At 45.8% G+C, this 16,318-nt stretch overlaps 1 protein-coding gene across 3 annotated transcripts in view; it reads left to right on the top strand.

Annotated features, from left to right (window-relative positions):
* The window catches only part of glra3 (glycine receptor, alpha 3), a 56,730-nt gene that overhangs the window by 8,544 nt on the left and 31,868 nt on the right, over positions 1-16,318 (top strand). Inside the window, exon 1 of one of the 3 annotated variants that reach the window (XM_034291084.1) lies at positions 8,305-8,323. The exons of the other annotated variants lie outside the window; for them this stretch is intronic. The gene's annotated coding sequence lies outside the window, so the exon portion shown is untranslated. Of the gene's footprint in view, positions 1-8,304; positions 8,324-16,318 lie in introns of those variants that run through there. 3 annotated transcript variants of the gene reach the window in all.

Here is a 16,318-nt window from a genome sequence, read left to right as displayed (position 1 = left end):
TTTTATTTTCATTTTTCCCTCTCAAAGTTTTCAGTTTGTTTTTCAATTTAATTGTTCACGTTATAGGTCACATTAAAGGTGGAAAAAGTTCTGACATGTTTTATCTTTGTCTCATTCTTTTACATCACAAGAACCTGGCATTTTAACAGGGGTGTGTAGACTAAACAGTGCTAAACATCAAACTAATATCTATGGTTTTCTGTTTCGGACCAGTTTGAAACGTGTTTTTACAAAGTTTAACATTAACTTTTGTCGTTCAGCTTTTCAACAGCTATCAATGAATATACGAAGTTATTGTGCCATCGCTTGGACCACTCTGCTGTTATAGTCACAGCTTTGTAGTGCTGCCTAAATATGATTCTTTGGCTAAATAACTAGAAAGCACTTCTGGGTTCGAATGACAAATGTATTATAACAGTTTGGTGTTTTTGGGTCTGTGTGTGAATGCGGTGTGAGGAATATGATCATCTCATCTAGCAAATCTGCAAACAATAGCCGACGGGGGCAAACGAAATCCCTCCCTTCCTTCACTCAATGTCTGTTCATGGGAGAAAAACAAGCACTGCCCAGTGCAAGGAATCGTTGTGCTTGAAATATATTTAGAATGTCAACACGTATCGGTTTTAAAGCTTTTTTATGGCTTGTTGACTGAAAATGAATGTAAAGACCCAAGTGTGAGTGTGAAGCGATGGATTGGGGAGTAGGTTGGTTGTTACCCATGTCACAGCTGTTATTGTTATTCATCAGGCTTCCACATGCATTTTACAGACCCTTCATGTTTTCACTACATATAGTGAGACAAAACAAGCTTTTGATAGATTAAAAGATAAAAACATAATATTTGATACTCCATTATAGAATATTATCTTATTTTGTTTCAGTATGTATTTGTATCATAGTAACTGAAACAAACTAAATGGGTACAATTATCACTTAAATTGATCACAAATGAAATCAAATAGATAAGAACATATGGTTTAAGCTGTGAAGTATTTGCTTTGCAAGACCTAAGAGATATGTCCACCCTTGCTGTCTTGCCAGATGGGCTCTCATTGCCACTGGGATGCTCTCTCGCCAATACCATTTGGGGGCGGAGTCACTGGCTTGTTGTTGTCTCTCAGTTGCACCCATTGTGCAATTCAGGTGAAGTCTGCTGGCAATACTCAGCCCTCATTTCAGGGTGGTTGCGGTTAGTTGGTGTCCCTTTGCTTGATGCTTGGCATTGTGGGTGGATGATTTCCTGCCCTTTTGGGCCCTGTCCAGGGCCTCCCCCAGATAGGGCCACAGTGTCACTGGACCCCCGTCTCAGCACCAAGCTTTTACACTGCTATATTATTGTGCCGGGGGGCCACTGTCAGTTCTTCTTCTCCACTGTAAATCCTTTTACATGTCTCCTGCTCCGTTTAAACTTGAGGACATGAGGTCTTTGTCCACATCCTCAGTACCAGGCTCGAAAGACTCATTGCTGCCCCTCCATAGGTTTTATAGGCTCTGGACACAGACCAAATGCATTTACTAATTATTACAATTTGTAGTCTTAAAATATTCTCCCGGCACAGCCATAATAGTACTGGTCACCCCTCCGAGCCTGGTTCCTCTTTAGGTTTTTTCCTAAAGCTATTAGCCCCTTTTAGGGAGTTTTTCCTAGCCACTGTGCTTCAACACTGTTGTTGGTTGCTCCTTGGGGTTTCAGGATGGGTGTTTTGTAAAAGCGCTTTTTGACAACTGCTGATGTGAAAAGGTCTTTATAAATACATATGATTGATTTGATAAAAGTTGCTTTAGAAATTCTTCTATGAAATTAGCCCTTGCACATTATGTTGTGTTGTGAAACATATTTGAATAATCAAACTTAAGGACTATTGTCAATTTCTGTAAATATTGAGTGAAATATTTGTATACTGGGGTTATATGAATCCCTGAAATACATGACCTGAGGGATTATGGTCAGTGAGGAAGTAAACAAGCCAGATGGCTAGCCACAGGTATTCACGTCGTCTTGCCTTGGCCATCTCTTCATCCATGAATGTCCCCGTCTTCGTGCCTGTGAGTCGGCCATCTGAGTGAGTCCCAAACAGCTGAGCCGTGGCTGTAGTCCTCCCCCCCCCCCGCGTCCATGCACCTCCGTGTGAGGTCATGGCGTGGCGTCCGACACCCCCGGCCGCGCTGGCGCAGCGAGGTGCTGAGCCGGCTTTGGCGTTCGGCATAATTAGCATCGGTCATTGGATTTGTGGGATAAGTAATATCCATAATCTGAAGTACACAGCAATAGACACACGCACAGTATGCAATACATTACCGGATATTGTTCAATTTGTCTGGATTCTGTGATTCTGTCTGCAGGCTACGCATTGTCAGGGGCCGCTTCTAGGCGTCAGCGATATAAGCGATCGCTTTTGTCTTTGCGGAGGATAATGTGATATTTATAAGCCAGACGTGTGTATAACATCAAAGGTATGTATGTGCGTCTGTTGGTTTGCATTCATGTGTACTTGCACTCCGGTGCGTGTCTCGGCCTGAGTAAAGGCCTGACCCTGAAGTTAATATCACTGTTGTGACGAGCACACAACCTGACACCACGGAGAGGAGAACACGTCAGAGTCGATAAAGTGGCCCACTGTTTTGTCACTTGTCACTGGAGTCAGACCGGGGAGAGACACAGCTTGAGCTGAGGGAAAGAGAAGGCAATAGTTTACCGCCACAAAACGACGTCGAATGCCATCTGTCTCTCGGACCAGGTATCTGCATGGCTTGGACGAATGACGAAGTCAGCTGTCTCGGATATAGAGCATGAAAAAGAATCACGTAATTCCGAATCTTTTACCGCAACGTTGCATTTTTCAGGGGAATGTATGCTGTGCCAGGTAACTGGATTTGTTAGCCTTTAGCCTTATGTGCTAGTAGTATATTTTACTTAGCGACTTAGATGGATTGTTTCTCCAGTTATACCGTGGTGGAGCTCATCTGAAGGGCTTCTCTGCTGGCGCTGTAGCGGAGTGTTCAATCCCACTGTGTGTTTGACAGGCACCAAATGCAAGGCGGGTGAAGCCCAAGAGGGGTTTAACGTGAGCCTGCTTGACACTCAGGCGGACGCCAAGGAAGCAAGGATTGCGAGGGAGGTTTTTAAAAAATATAATTCCGCCGGCAATCAGATTTTAATTATTTTATGCCTGGGCCTCACCAGTCTAAAGAGATGCTATGAAATATCTCGACTCTAATATCTCATGTTTTGTGAGACGACGTGGTCATTGTGGGTTTTGCAAAATGACGCTTACCCAAGTAAGCGATCTTCAGGGGTACACCGCTCCTTATAGTACCCCTGAAGATCAACCCGTACCCCACCGCTCCATATAGTACCCCTGAAGATCAACCCGTACCCCACCGCTCCATATAGTACCCCTGAAGATCAACCCGTACACCACGGAGAGGAGAACACGTCAGAGTCGATAAAGTGGCCCACTGTTTTGTCACTTGTCACTGGAGTCAGACCGGGGAGAGACACAGCTTGTACCCCACCGCTCCTTATAGTACCCCTGAAGATCAACCCGTACCCTACCGCTCCTTATAGTACCCCTGAAGATCAACCCGTACCCTACCGGTCCTTATAGTTCCCCTGAAGATCAACCCGTACCCTACCGCTCCTTATAGTACCCCTGAAGATCAACCCGTACCCCACCGCTCCTTATAGTACCCCTGAAGATCAACCCGCACCCCACCGCTCCATATAGTACCCCTGAAGATCAACCCGCACCCCACCGCTCCATATAGTACCCCTGAAGATCAACCCGTACCCCACCGCTCCATATAGTACCCCTGAAGATCAACCCGTACCCCACCGCTCCTTATGGTACCCCTGAAGATCAACACGGCTATGAGTTTGGATGGGTTTTCTGCATCACATGGCGGATGTGAAGCTGAAGTGCGGAAGAAAGAGGATATTACATTTTTAGTGATATCATGCAGCAAGTCAGGCCGTGTGAGTGTGTGTCTGTGTGTTTGCGAGATATGATGGGGAATGGTGACTCAGACTGTATCGATGTCCTAGGGAGCCCATATCTCTGTGAAGATTGATTGTTAGGCTAGCGGAGGTTTGTATTGATGTTGTGGCGCACCAGTCGGGCAAACACAATTAGTCCATTATTTAGACAGATCTGGAAGGTAGACTATCACGTAAATGGATGTAATGGTGTGTGTGGGTGTGTTTGATAGAGAGACTTCAGTTCATTAAGTTGACACTAGTATTTAGGATTCAAAAATCACTGCTTGTCTGTTGAAGTTCTGTTATATCCAGTTCTGTTATATGCATAGTGTGTAAACCTGCACGTAAAATGAAGTATTGATTTTCTTAAAACAAGTGAAGCATGGCCTTGCCCCCCAATGTACACCCCCCCCCCCCCTTCCAAAGCCTCCCTTCAATCCCTGTGCACCCTAATCAGTGACCTCAGCGGACAGGGTTCAAAAGGACACAAGCCGTTTGAGTTCAAGAGGTCAGGACGCCCCGGGGGAGTCAGCTGAAGATTCACACAGAGGTCTTGATGAGTTCATCAATCCCAAATCCTCCCCGTGTGTGTCAGCTTGCCGGCTATACATCAGAACATCTGGCAACGGGAGGTTAATTGTGCCGGTCCTTTCCGGAGTGATGCAGTCAGTGGACCAGCAGGCCGAGTCAAGAGCATATAGCTCATAGAAGAAGAGTTCCCTGGAAGTGTGTGTGTGTGTGTGTGCGCACATGTCTGTGTTTTCAATCTAGCCTAGGATGCGATTAAAACAAGCATTTTCAGCTGGCGTCTGTGCATGCACACGCATGTGGGTGAATGTATTTAGGAGAACTAAATGGAATAACAATATCTAATAGTAATAGTAAAGTGTCATATTTAATATTATGCATTTATGGAGAATAGTCGACCCTTTGGAACAAGTTAGAGGTTGAGCTGAGATATTTAAAAAGCCAAAGCAACCTTCCGTGAAACCGTCCAACCAAGCAAAGTGTATGGATGGTGTCTGGAATGGATTTTCCCTACAGGCAATGCAGATATACAATTGGTATGAGAAATACAACCTATTTAGTCCCGACCAGACTGAGATGCTGGACAATGTAGGAGGTTTTCTGGTTTGTAAATGTAATATACGGCTGTTGACAGATTCGCTCAGGCACCAACTAAGACCCCGACAACTGATAGAAAATGGAAGTGCGTCTTGCTGTATGGAAGCCAAATATTTCATTTCATTCCACTACTGCACAATGTAGTAGTCATTAGCTTTTTTGTGTGTTCTATTTGCTGTTTATGTTTTGTGTGTGCGCGTGCTCGTGTGTGTTGAGTTTGGCTCTGTGTGTTTGTTTGGGTGTGTGTGTTAGTACATGTGGGGGCTAACAACAGGCTACCATTACTTGAATAAAAAGACAAAAATGTGTAAGGGGGGGTGAGATTTGCTTTCAGGTGAGGTCTGCTCCGTTATTTAGCCGAGGAGATCCATCGCTTGAGAGGCGACGTAAATGTTTGTATGAAATTGGTCTTCGTCAACACAGGATAACGAGGACTGTCCAACCCCGATAGACCCTTACGGCCTACCTTCTGGACCGTGGAACATGGTTGATTCGGGCATGCGCTGTACTTTCCACCTCGCCCAAGTTTGAAGCCAGGCCATGTGTCCAAATCTGTGGAATTTTCTTCACGTGTCCCCCCTTGTGACGGACTGGCCCGAACCCCCAGCTCAGCGCTCAGATGGAGGGGGAGCGGTTAAATAAAGCGGTTAATGTCAGGCTTCATCTGATGGTCGTCGCAGCGTGGGCTGTTGTGGGGGGGGGGGGGGGCGTGCTGGGAGTTGGGGTGCCCAAAAAGAGACGTCCAATTTGAGATGCTGATCGTGCATCGTTGTGAATTTGTCATGTCTGTCTTCTGATGTTGAGCTCGCGAATATTGCAAATAGGGCTGAACTTTGCTGAAGCACTCTGTTTACTACTGTCATCAAAAGGGGAGAGGGGGAGACGGGGAGAGGGGGAGAGGGAAACTGTGTGTGAGAGATCTGGGTTCTACTATTCAGTTGCAAAGCCTGACAATGTGGAATTGTCCCCACAAGTTTTTTTTCAGGGCTGAAGCATTTAGGTTATGTTTAGGCATGAAGGTTCAGGACGTTGAGATGAATGTTAGGGCAAGGGTTAGGGGACATGGAAAACGTGTAGCAAATAAAACACATCTAGTTACACAACCCAACGTTAAGTGACGTGTGTCTCCCCCCACATTGTCTTGACTTGCACTGTTGAGTACTGCAAGAACATGAAGCAGAAAATGAATGAAAGCAGATCCAGCAATCTGAGGGGGGGGGGGGGTTCATGTTAATTGCAGTAGAGGCAGGCTGGATACGGGATATTCTGTTGGACTTCATCTGCTCCAATTACTCTGGAGACCCCTAAGGGCTCCCACACATACATACACACACACACACTCCTATGCTCACTCGCATGCATGCACGGCCCCACACACAGATTAAACAGAGTTTCCCAGGGACGGGGCCGAGGCTTTGAGTGATAGAAAGCAGCTTTGGCAGTAGATACTCCAGAAGGGCGCAGCTCCGTGCCGCCACCACAATGAACAGATGCTCACAGACTATAAGGGACCCTACGGTAGAGTCAGATAAGTAGCCGTGTTCTCCTGGGTAATCCATGTTTCTGTCAGGTGGAACGGGAGGGGCGGTACAGGAGGAGGTTAACCTCCCTGACTACAGACTGAGCAAATGCTGTCGGAAAGAGATGCAGACATCTACATGGTTCGGGGAGGGACTCTAAAATAGATTGTGGACTCAGGGTCTGTCCGTCATGAGCCGATGAGACTTACAGGAAGAGGGGTTACCAGGGATGGAAGACACAAGCAAACAGTTGTACCATCTTCGCTGTGGGTGATATCTCTGGCCCTTCATCAGACAGCTCACGACCTCCGCTGAAGAACTATGGGAGACCCAGGAACCGATGGACTGTTGACATTACAATGCATTTTGTGAAATGTACAGCGAATTATTTTGTGTTCGCACTGCCATCACACTCTCGAGGTAGAGCCCCCCCCCCCCCCCCCCCCCCAAGATAATTGTCAGATTCTGAAAGGTGCTGCTCTTGATGGGAGCTGGAAGAAATTACAGCACCATGTCAAACCCTTGCTGCCAATAGATGGTAGATCGCAAAGCCAGATTTCTCAATGAGGAAAACTCCCCGTCCACAGTGGAGGTCCTAAATGCCTGATGGTGTAAACAAGCCCAAATGACTGTTTATACCAGCAGATGTTTTTGATATCTAGTGTGGATTGCTGAATTTTTTCATGATCAAAACCTCTTGAAATATTTAAGACAGACATTATACTTTTGGGAGAGCTATCAGTGTAGCCTGTTGTTGTCCGGACATGATGAAACATGTTCACGTCTAGAAATGTTTATGAGGTCAGTTTATTCAGAGTAGGAGAATAATGTCTGTTCCCTGCACTGAGTCAAGGCTGCCGTGGCCTCTTCAGTCCTGTCTTCATGACCAAGCCTAGCACCCAAGTGCACCCCATATTACTATAGAATTCATGAGTAACCGTCATGGATGAAGCACATTTCAAATCAAGGTTTGCTGGCCAGATATCCCCCGTCTGTCTTACAGCGTGGTGTGGAGCTTTCCCCAGACATGCTGAAATAAAGTGGGAAGTTAAAGTGGGGAATCGTCAGTTGAAATGATAACAAAGCATACCCCCCCCCCGCCTCTGCTGCCACAAAAAGCTGAGGGTTCAGGCTGAAGAGAGAGATTTGGAAATTATATTTAACATCCAGGACATGTAAATTATATTTTAATCCATGTTCTGTGGCTTTAGATCGTTTACATTTACTTTCTTAACAGAGTTAAACAAGGAGATGTTTTGGGTCCAGATGAGAACAGTAAACCCGAGTCATTTATCATTTGTAGTCCTTAAGAATCATCGGCTGCATAGTATTGATTCATTGGTCCAAAAATGTAGGTAGCAACTCTGGAGGTTAAAAGTTAAGGTTTAATTCAAAATGGCCACCATTACCATTTTCCACATAGTACACTGACGTCCTGCACAGAGGAGCTTGGGGGCGACCGTTGCTATGGCTAAACCTTCTTACCAAACTAACCTGCCTGGTTGATGCATTGCTTCTAATTTAATGTGAGTGTGTTTTGTCCCTCTCTCTTTCTCCTTCTTTGTTCCTCCGTCACCCGTGCATGCTCCCAGGGCTAATGGGGACTTGACTAGACGAGACATCTGACTGCAGCCAAGTGACTTGTGACGCTAAGAAGGGATTCACACGCAGAGACCCACGCACACACTCTCACCATATGGTTAAGTAGGAGTGAGCCATGCTTTTCAGAAGCTCGGCTGTTCAGCTAGGTCCCCTTCATGCTTCAGGGATCTAGACTACATAGTTCTGTATGATGGGTTATACTTTCTTGTTTCACATTTTCTAACATGGCATTGACAGGCACACACAGGAAAAATATAATTTCTGGTACAGTAACATAGAGGGCTAAAATGAAATTCCTTCCAGTCAGTGTCCTCCGGTAATTTTAGCCTAAGGCAATATTAAAGTTTAATTGCAGGTGTTTAAATAATGTCTAGTTTTCCACGTAAACGCCGAAAGCCATTGATTCCCACAATGTATTGAAGGTAATATGGATTGTGTAATGGTTCATTTAAATTTCTCTTATCAAAATGTTTCCTACGATAATGACTTACATTGAGAACAAACTACTCTACCTGACACATTCCTTCACCAAAGTTCATTGTGTCACCTGTTGGCCTTATTACCGTAATATTTATGTACTTAAATAATCTCTGTTCATCGCACATTTGAAATGTCAGACTATTCTTTTAGATTTCGTGTCTAATGTCAAATGTGTAGCTTACCTTTTTAAGAATATTTCCTTTTACATTATTGATAAGATATAGACACATTGGCTTAACTCTGTGGGCATGCATTTTCCATTCAAACAATGTATAGTGTGTATTTGCTGTTGTTATAATTCATGCATCATTTATTTTCAGATACATAGATTAAATTACCGTAAACAACGTCGGGGACATTTTAGTTAGTCACTAAGCAACAGTCACTAATTGCGTAGATATCGCGGGTGCCTGTGACACAGACGTGACAGACGTGGTTTGGTTTGCGCGAACGCCACGGAGGTGTTGTACAAACCCACCGGCTACTAAGGGAGACTGGACTGAAGGAATCCATGTGGAAGGATATACCGCCTACTAGCTGTGTTTGCTTGTCTGTTACTAGTCCTCCCATCTGTCCCTCCCTCTCTTTTGCTCTCTCCCTTTCTCTCCTCTCTCTCTAACAACTGTCTCCCTCTCTCTCCCGTTGTTTCACTCCGTCTCATTATCTTTTTGTTCCTCTCTGTTTTTTCCACTCCGTTTTTCTTTGTAACGCCGACTCTCCCTGGTGGGGTTCTCTACATCGTAGCTGGCATTTTGTTTGGTGGTTTGTTGGTTCACTGTACTCAAGTGTGATAGCAGAATTACCTTTGGAAAGTGCTTATCAAGTAGTAAATAGTGAAATAGTGTAACTAGGGCAAGTGGCGGATTAACATTTTCCTTAATGTTTAACCTTAACGGAAGGTTGCTTTTGCTTTCGGTTTTCCGTTAGAATTACGAAAAGGTGAAACCATAAAATTCCACACTAATTCACAATGTAAATAATTGACACCATGCTGCTGTTGCCGTTTTTGTTTTTTAATTATGTGTGGCTTGTTGTGGTTTGTATTCATAATTGTATTGTGTTTTGTCAAGACGGAGGAGCCTAGAGTTCGAGTGCTATAATTCATGAACATAACACAATGTGGGAATTTGTTTAGGGAAATATAACGGCTACATGAAAGAATTTGTGGTATTATTGTGTCAGAGATGATGAAAGAGACTGGCAACAATGTGTCATTGGGATACACCTCCCTGTCGCACACATGTACACAGTCAGACGTGAATTCAGTTAAAATTGATGGGGAAGAAATAATATGCCAAATTTTTCATCAATCAATGTGACAGTCAATGTCATTTCTTTATATATGTTGTTTTCACAGTGTCTGTGTTGTCCGAGTGTAGGTGTGGCGACGTCTGCTACTGATGTTACTGTGCAGGTAGCATGTCGACGTCCTAACTGGTTGTCCCAGAGGGAATGTCCTATTGACCCTAACACCGATCGTGAAGCCAAAGGCGGGGCTAGCTAATCTCATGCCCCCGTCGGGCTACGAAGATCACGTCCCTGACCCGCCCACGTCACATCCCCAACCCGCCCACATCACGTCCCCGACCCGCCCACGTCACACCCCTGACCCGCCCACGTCACACCCCTGACCCGCCCACGTCACACCCCTGACCCGCCCACGTCACACCCCTGACCCGCCCACGTCACATCCCCGACCCTCCCACATCACGTCCCCGACCCGCCCACGTCACATCCCCGTTTCACCGAAATGTAGGTGCTTCTTTGAGCGTTGGCATGTGGGTCACGTGAGCATCTGAGGACGTGACAGCAGGCCTGTGTGTGTGTGTGTGTGTGTGTTTGCGCGCACGTTTTTGTGCATGCTTCGTGAGATGCTCCATTATTCTGTATCTGACTGTGAGTGCACAGTGTGAGTGCACATCTGTCCTGCTTATTTATCAGTGCAGAGATGCGGGGGGGGGTCTGTGCTAGTTAAACCCTCACCCCCACCCCCACTTTCTCTCTCTCTCTCCCCACCCGGCCTCCCTCCTCCTCTTTCTCTTATTCTCTTTCTCAAAGCTAGCCTGTGCACTGTTGCTTTCGGTTAATCTCAGTTGGCTGTCTGCTTGTCCAACCCCCCCGCCTGTCCCTCTCCACCAGAAAGAAGGCACAGGGTGAGAGGAAGGCAGGGAAGCACTCTTAGCCCCCCCCCACCCCCCCCTTCTTCATCCTGAGGCTCTTTGGTCTCCGTCCCGCTTTCTTTCTGCCAGCGTGTCACGCTCTCTTATCTCTGTGTGGGAGCTGTAGGTTCTGGATGTTACCTTGACTTCGCAGAAGGGAGAGAGTCAGAGAGAGAGGACCAGAGACGGGGTTGGTGTGTTAGTTTTCTACGGTGGGCCAGTTAGATAATGTGTTATCTCTGGTAAATTACTGATATCTGACATGTAGAGGGAGAGAAATGTGTGCCCTGTCACAGTAGTAGCCCAAACAGATTTTTTCTTCACCAGACTATTGACTTGTATTGTACCCTGTCTGTGGTGCACTACCCCTGTCTGTGGTGCACTACCCCTGTCTGTGGTGCACTACCCCTGTCTGTGGTGCACTACCCCTGTCTGTGGTGCAGGTTCCTCTCTACTCTTCCACTGATGCGGGTGTAGTAGACCGTAAGCTTCAGATAACAATCCCAAACAAGTACCCAGAATTGGATATCACAGCACCGTTTCCAATAATAGCCATGGAGCCCGGAGGGTTCTCTTGGGTCCACTCTGTGACCGTTATTGTGTGAGGCGTGTCCAATCTGACGAGAACCTAATGAGGACGACTGTGCTTCCGAGGGGTTCTCTCTCGTTGGTCTCGCCGTGTGATCGGTTCGGGTTCCCGACAGGAACAGACTGACTCCGCCGGCCCACCACTCCGCTTGGCTGACCGCCGCGGCGGATAGACGCTCTGGTGGTCAGGGCGCGGTTGCCATGACAACCGTCCGTCCTGTCCGTCCCATCTGCTAGCTGCCGGAAGGTGTCGTCCGTCCGTCCGTCCGTCCCCTCCCCCCGGTCAGTGGCGGAGATGCGGCAACTTTGGCTCCTCAGTACTCAGTGGAGAGATGAAGGCGAGGACAACGGCCAGACGATTCTCCCCCGAAGGACTCGTGAGTCATAGCGGAGGCACGGCTCGTGTGCTCATGGGGAGACGAGGGCACTGTGTGACCCCGAGGAGAAGCTGTGGCCCTGTCGCGGAGCTCCAGAAGGGAGAGACTGAGTGTCCCTGTCACAGAGCTCCGCGAGAGGGAACTGGCTGTCACTCTGTGGTAGAGGTCCCTGAGGGCGTCCTCTGTCGTCGAGGTTGCCTGCTTTTCTCGGGAGGCCTTGCCAACGGCCCCTTTATCTCCAGCGACGGGGGGTGAGATTCATCCGGCCAAAACCTCTGTGTGAGACAACCCCGTTGCTCTCAGCAGTATTTTCTCTCATTTAAATCCTCCTTCAGTATCTGCTGTCACAAGGGATAAGAAAACAAATTGCCCACATCCTCCTAGTTAACACAGCTGCTCCATCCACAGTGAGTGATTCATCCTGGGATTCCCCCCATATCCCATTTTAAAGACTGCTATTGAATGTGTCTCCTATCAATACGCCGGGTTATTCTGAGGGCTGAGAAAATATCTCGGCTGCCAAACACAGTGGAGACTGGCCACAGGGGTCCGGTACGCGGAGTCATTGAGGTTTCTCGGTTCAGTTTAATGGACGGTAGTTTGTAGCCTCCAGAACTATCCCCTGTGTACTCTAGTGGTATTATGTACTCCTGTGGTAACGTGGGTCTGTGTAAATGTGTACTCTGGTGGTAATGTGTATTGTGGTGGTAATGTGTATCCATGGTAATGTGTACTCTGGCGGAAATGTGTATCCGTGGAAGGATAGAAGCTTCTGGCGCATTTCATGTTGCTGTCTGTCTGCCTTTTGACATTCCCTCTGGAGCCAGGACAGAGCAGTAGGCTGACTGAATTGAGTTTGACTTAAAATGTTTCGTTGTGGGGGGGGGGGCGTCTGGTGGCTTTAATACGCATGCGGCCGGGAACTGAGCCGTTGTTTTGGTGATCGAACTGCTTTCAGGTGATCTCGTAGGCGGGATTTGTAGCCAGATGTAGAGGTCTGCGTGGTAATGTGTGGTCTGCGGTTGCTGCCAGTCACAGGCTGCTTATGGAAGATTCCGTTTTTTGGCACCGGTTCCAGTGGACATTGCTGCAGTTCAGAACTCAAGACTTCTGTGGCAAAGCTGCACATTTTGCTGTGGCATTTTATTGTCTCCAACGCACCTGTGTAATGACCATGCTCTGTAATCATCTTGATATGCCAAACTTGTCAGGTGGATTATCTTGGCAAGGCAGAATGCAAATAGGGTACACACTTAATACTGTGGACTGTGTAGCACTTTGAGTGTTGGTGGGGTCCATCACCACACACACACATCGGGCACACCCCCCACATATAGCCACATTGTTCTGAAAAGTAATTTATTTAAGTTTCATCTCTGTGTGGACGTGTAGCTAACAATATCTAATTAACACTAACTAATTAACACTAATAAACTGTAATAACAAAAAAGTGTGAAATAACTGAAAACATTTCTTGTATTTTAGATTCCTCAAAGTAGCCACCCTTTGCTTTTCTGATAGAGCTCCCAACCCTTGGTGTTCTCTCCATGAGCTTCATGAGGTAGTCACCTGAAATGGTTTTCACTTAACATGTGTGCCTTGTCAGGGTTAATTAGTGGTTGGGACCATCAGTTGTGTTGTGCAGAAGTCAGGTTGATACACAGCCGACAGCCCTATTGGACAACTGTTAGAATTGATATTATGGCAAGAACCAATCAGCTAAGTAAAGAGAAACTAGTGGCCATCACTACTTTAACAAATGAAGGTCAGTCAGTCCGGAAAATGGCGTGTGATGGTGTGGGGGGCTTTGCTGTTGACACTGTTTGGGATTTATTCAAAATTGAACTGAACCAGCATGGCTACCACAGCATCCTGCAGCGACATGCCATCCCATCCGGTTTGCGTTTAGTTGGACCATCGTTTATTTTTCAACAGGACAATGACCCCAAACACACCTCCAGGCTGTGTAAGGGCTATTTGACCAAGAAGGGGAGTGATGGAGTCCTGCCCCAGATGACCTGGCCTCCACAGTCACCAGATCTGAACCCAATCAAGATGGTTTGGGGTGAGCTGGACTGCAGAGTGAAGGCAAAAGGGTCAACAAGTGTTAAGCATCTCTGGGAACTCCTTCAAGACTGTTGGAAAACCATTTCAGGTGACTACCTCTTGAAGCTCATCAAGAGAATGCCAAGAGTGTGCAAAGCAGTAATCAGAGCAAAGGGTGGGTACTTTGAAGAAACTAGAATATAAGACATGTTTTCAGTTATTTCACACTTTTTACATAATCCTAAATGTGTTCATTCATAGTTTTGATGCCTTCAGTGAGAATCTACAATGTAAATAGTCGTGAGAATAAAGGAAACACATTGAATGAGAAGGTGTGTCTAAACTTTTGGCCTGTACTGTAGATATAAACACATACTACTAATACTTATGAATAATATAAATAAATGCTAATTTATTTATGTTGCTAAAAAATACTAGTAAATACTAAATCCTTGCTGGGCTCGATCTGTGGGTGTCTCTTGGGGCTTGGATGCAGCTCTGGACACTGACCGTGGACACCCAAAATGGAGGATGGTTATACTGAAACATGTTCCTTTTCTCTCCCTCTACGGCTAGGGAACACAGACACAGAGACGAAAATGCATGCACAGGAAAACATGGTCTCACGTATGCATGCGTGAGCACATGCGCACCCACTCTGCAGCACTTCTCATGAAGAAGGCTTAATCCTAATTGCTCGCACAGACATTTCACCTATCACGGTTAGCCGAGGCTAACCAATTGTGTCACAGCCGCTCATATTATTTTCTAGTGTATTTCAAAATCCCAGTTTAAGGTGTTTTAGTGTCTGTAGCGGTTGTTAAAGATGCCAGTATCTGTTCATTCTGAGTGCCTGATCACATGACTCGACTATCAGGAAAAAAAATACATTTGATTTGGTCAGGTAAAGGGAGAAGGTTTTTAACTTAGTGGTATATAAGCAGTTTTGACAGTATGTTGGGAATATTGACCAGAAATTACATTTGAGTATTTAGGCTTCGTGAAATGTGTCACCATGCTTTTCCATTCTGTGTGATTCTTTGACTTAATTTAACCGGCCAATGGTTTGCTTGCTCAAAATACACCCCTTTTATTTGAATTCACATAACATGACTTAATTTAACCAGCCAACGGTTTGCTTGCTCAAAATACACCCCTTTTATTTAAATTCACATAACATGACTTAATTTAACCGGCCAACGGTTTGCTTGCTCAAAATACACCCCTCTTATTTAAATTCACATAACATGACTTAATTTAACCGGCCAACGGTTTGCTTGCTCAAAATACACCCCTCTTATTTAAATTCACATAACATGCCGGGGGCGTATTTTGTTCTTCTTGACCTAAATCTTCTTTAGTAATTATTGGTTTTATTTTCTCTCCTCTCTCTTTTCACCGACTAGCTTGTTTTGTTTTGGGCATTGCATGGCATAAGCCTACTGTGTTAACACTCAAATTACTCCATATAGACTAGACAGTAAAATATTTCACACCAGTTTAACAGAAACATGGCCCGGAAATGGTAATAAATTAGATTGCACATTAATATCCCCACAGCAATACTGAAAAATTTGCCGCAACCTTGATTTACAGCACTTGCATTAGTGCGGGGCAGGAACCAAAACCTGCACGGCCTGTGAGTCTCCAAGAACCAGGATTAAATCACAAATGCTTTCTAACCCTCTCCAGGAAGAGGGGAATAACCGCCTGCTTCATCCTGGGTGTTAGATAGGAAATAGAGCTCCGCTAGCACCGGCTAATATGTAATCCACCCGGGGGAACGAGATGCGTTGGGGGGGGAGCAGAGCATGCACTGAGCTGTGTGTGCTTACAGTAAAGTGGAAACATTCGCTGTGTGGTGGTAGCCTAGGTGGCTACAGTACCCACAAACCTTTACTTATTTATTTATATATACACACACACACACACAGCTCTGGAAAAAATGAAGAGACCACTCCTAATTTTTCTTACATCAGCAACTCTATATGTAAGGCAGCCATTCCATTCCAGTGTCTGTTAAATTCCAACACAGGCACACCTCATTTTACTTAATGAGGTACTGATTAGGTGATTACCTGAACCAAATCTAATTTAACAAGGAAAAGTATCAAAACCACTGCTGTGGTCATCACTATACTCTTGCAAAAGGACCAGTTGGATGGGAAAACCGTGCAAGTAGTACCTCAAAGGTAATTTGAATTAAAAAATTCACTATTCAGCATGACAAAAGAGTTAAAAAGAAAAGCTTTGAGGGAGCAAAAGAAGGGTCAGTTCTGGCTTTACTGGCAAATGGATACAGTGACCGTCAGGTTGCTTCCATCCTGAAGGTTTCAAAGTCAGGGGTTCAAGGTCAAGCAACAGACATTGGGGACAACAAAGCTACAGACTGGCAGAGGACGAGAACGACTGTCCACTGACCGAGATGACCGTCAACTCATT

This window comes from Esox lucius, chromosome 25 (assembly GCF_011004845.1).
Source record: "Esox lucius isolate fEsoLuc1 chromosome 25, fEsoLuc1.pri, whole genome shotgun sequence".
Taxonomy (NCBI): Eukaryota; Metazoa; Chordata; class Actinopteri; order Esociformes; family Esocidae; genus Esox; species Esox lucius.
This window is presented reverse-complemented; position numbering and strand designations above follow the sequence as displayed.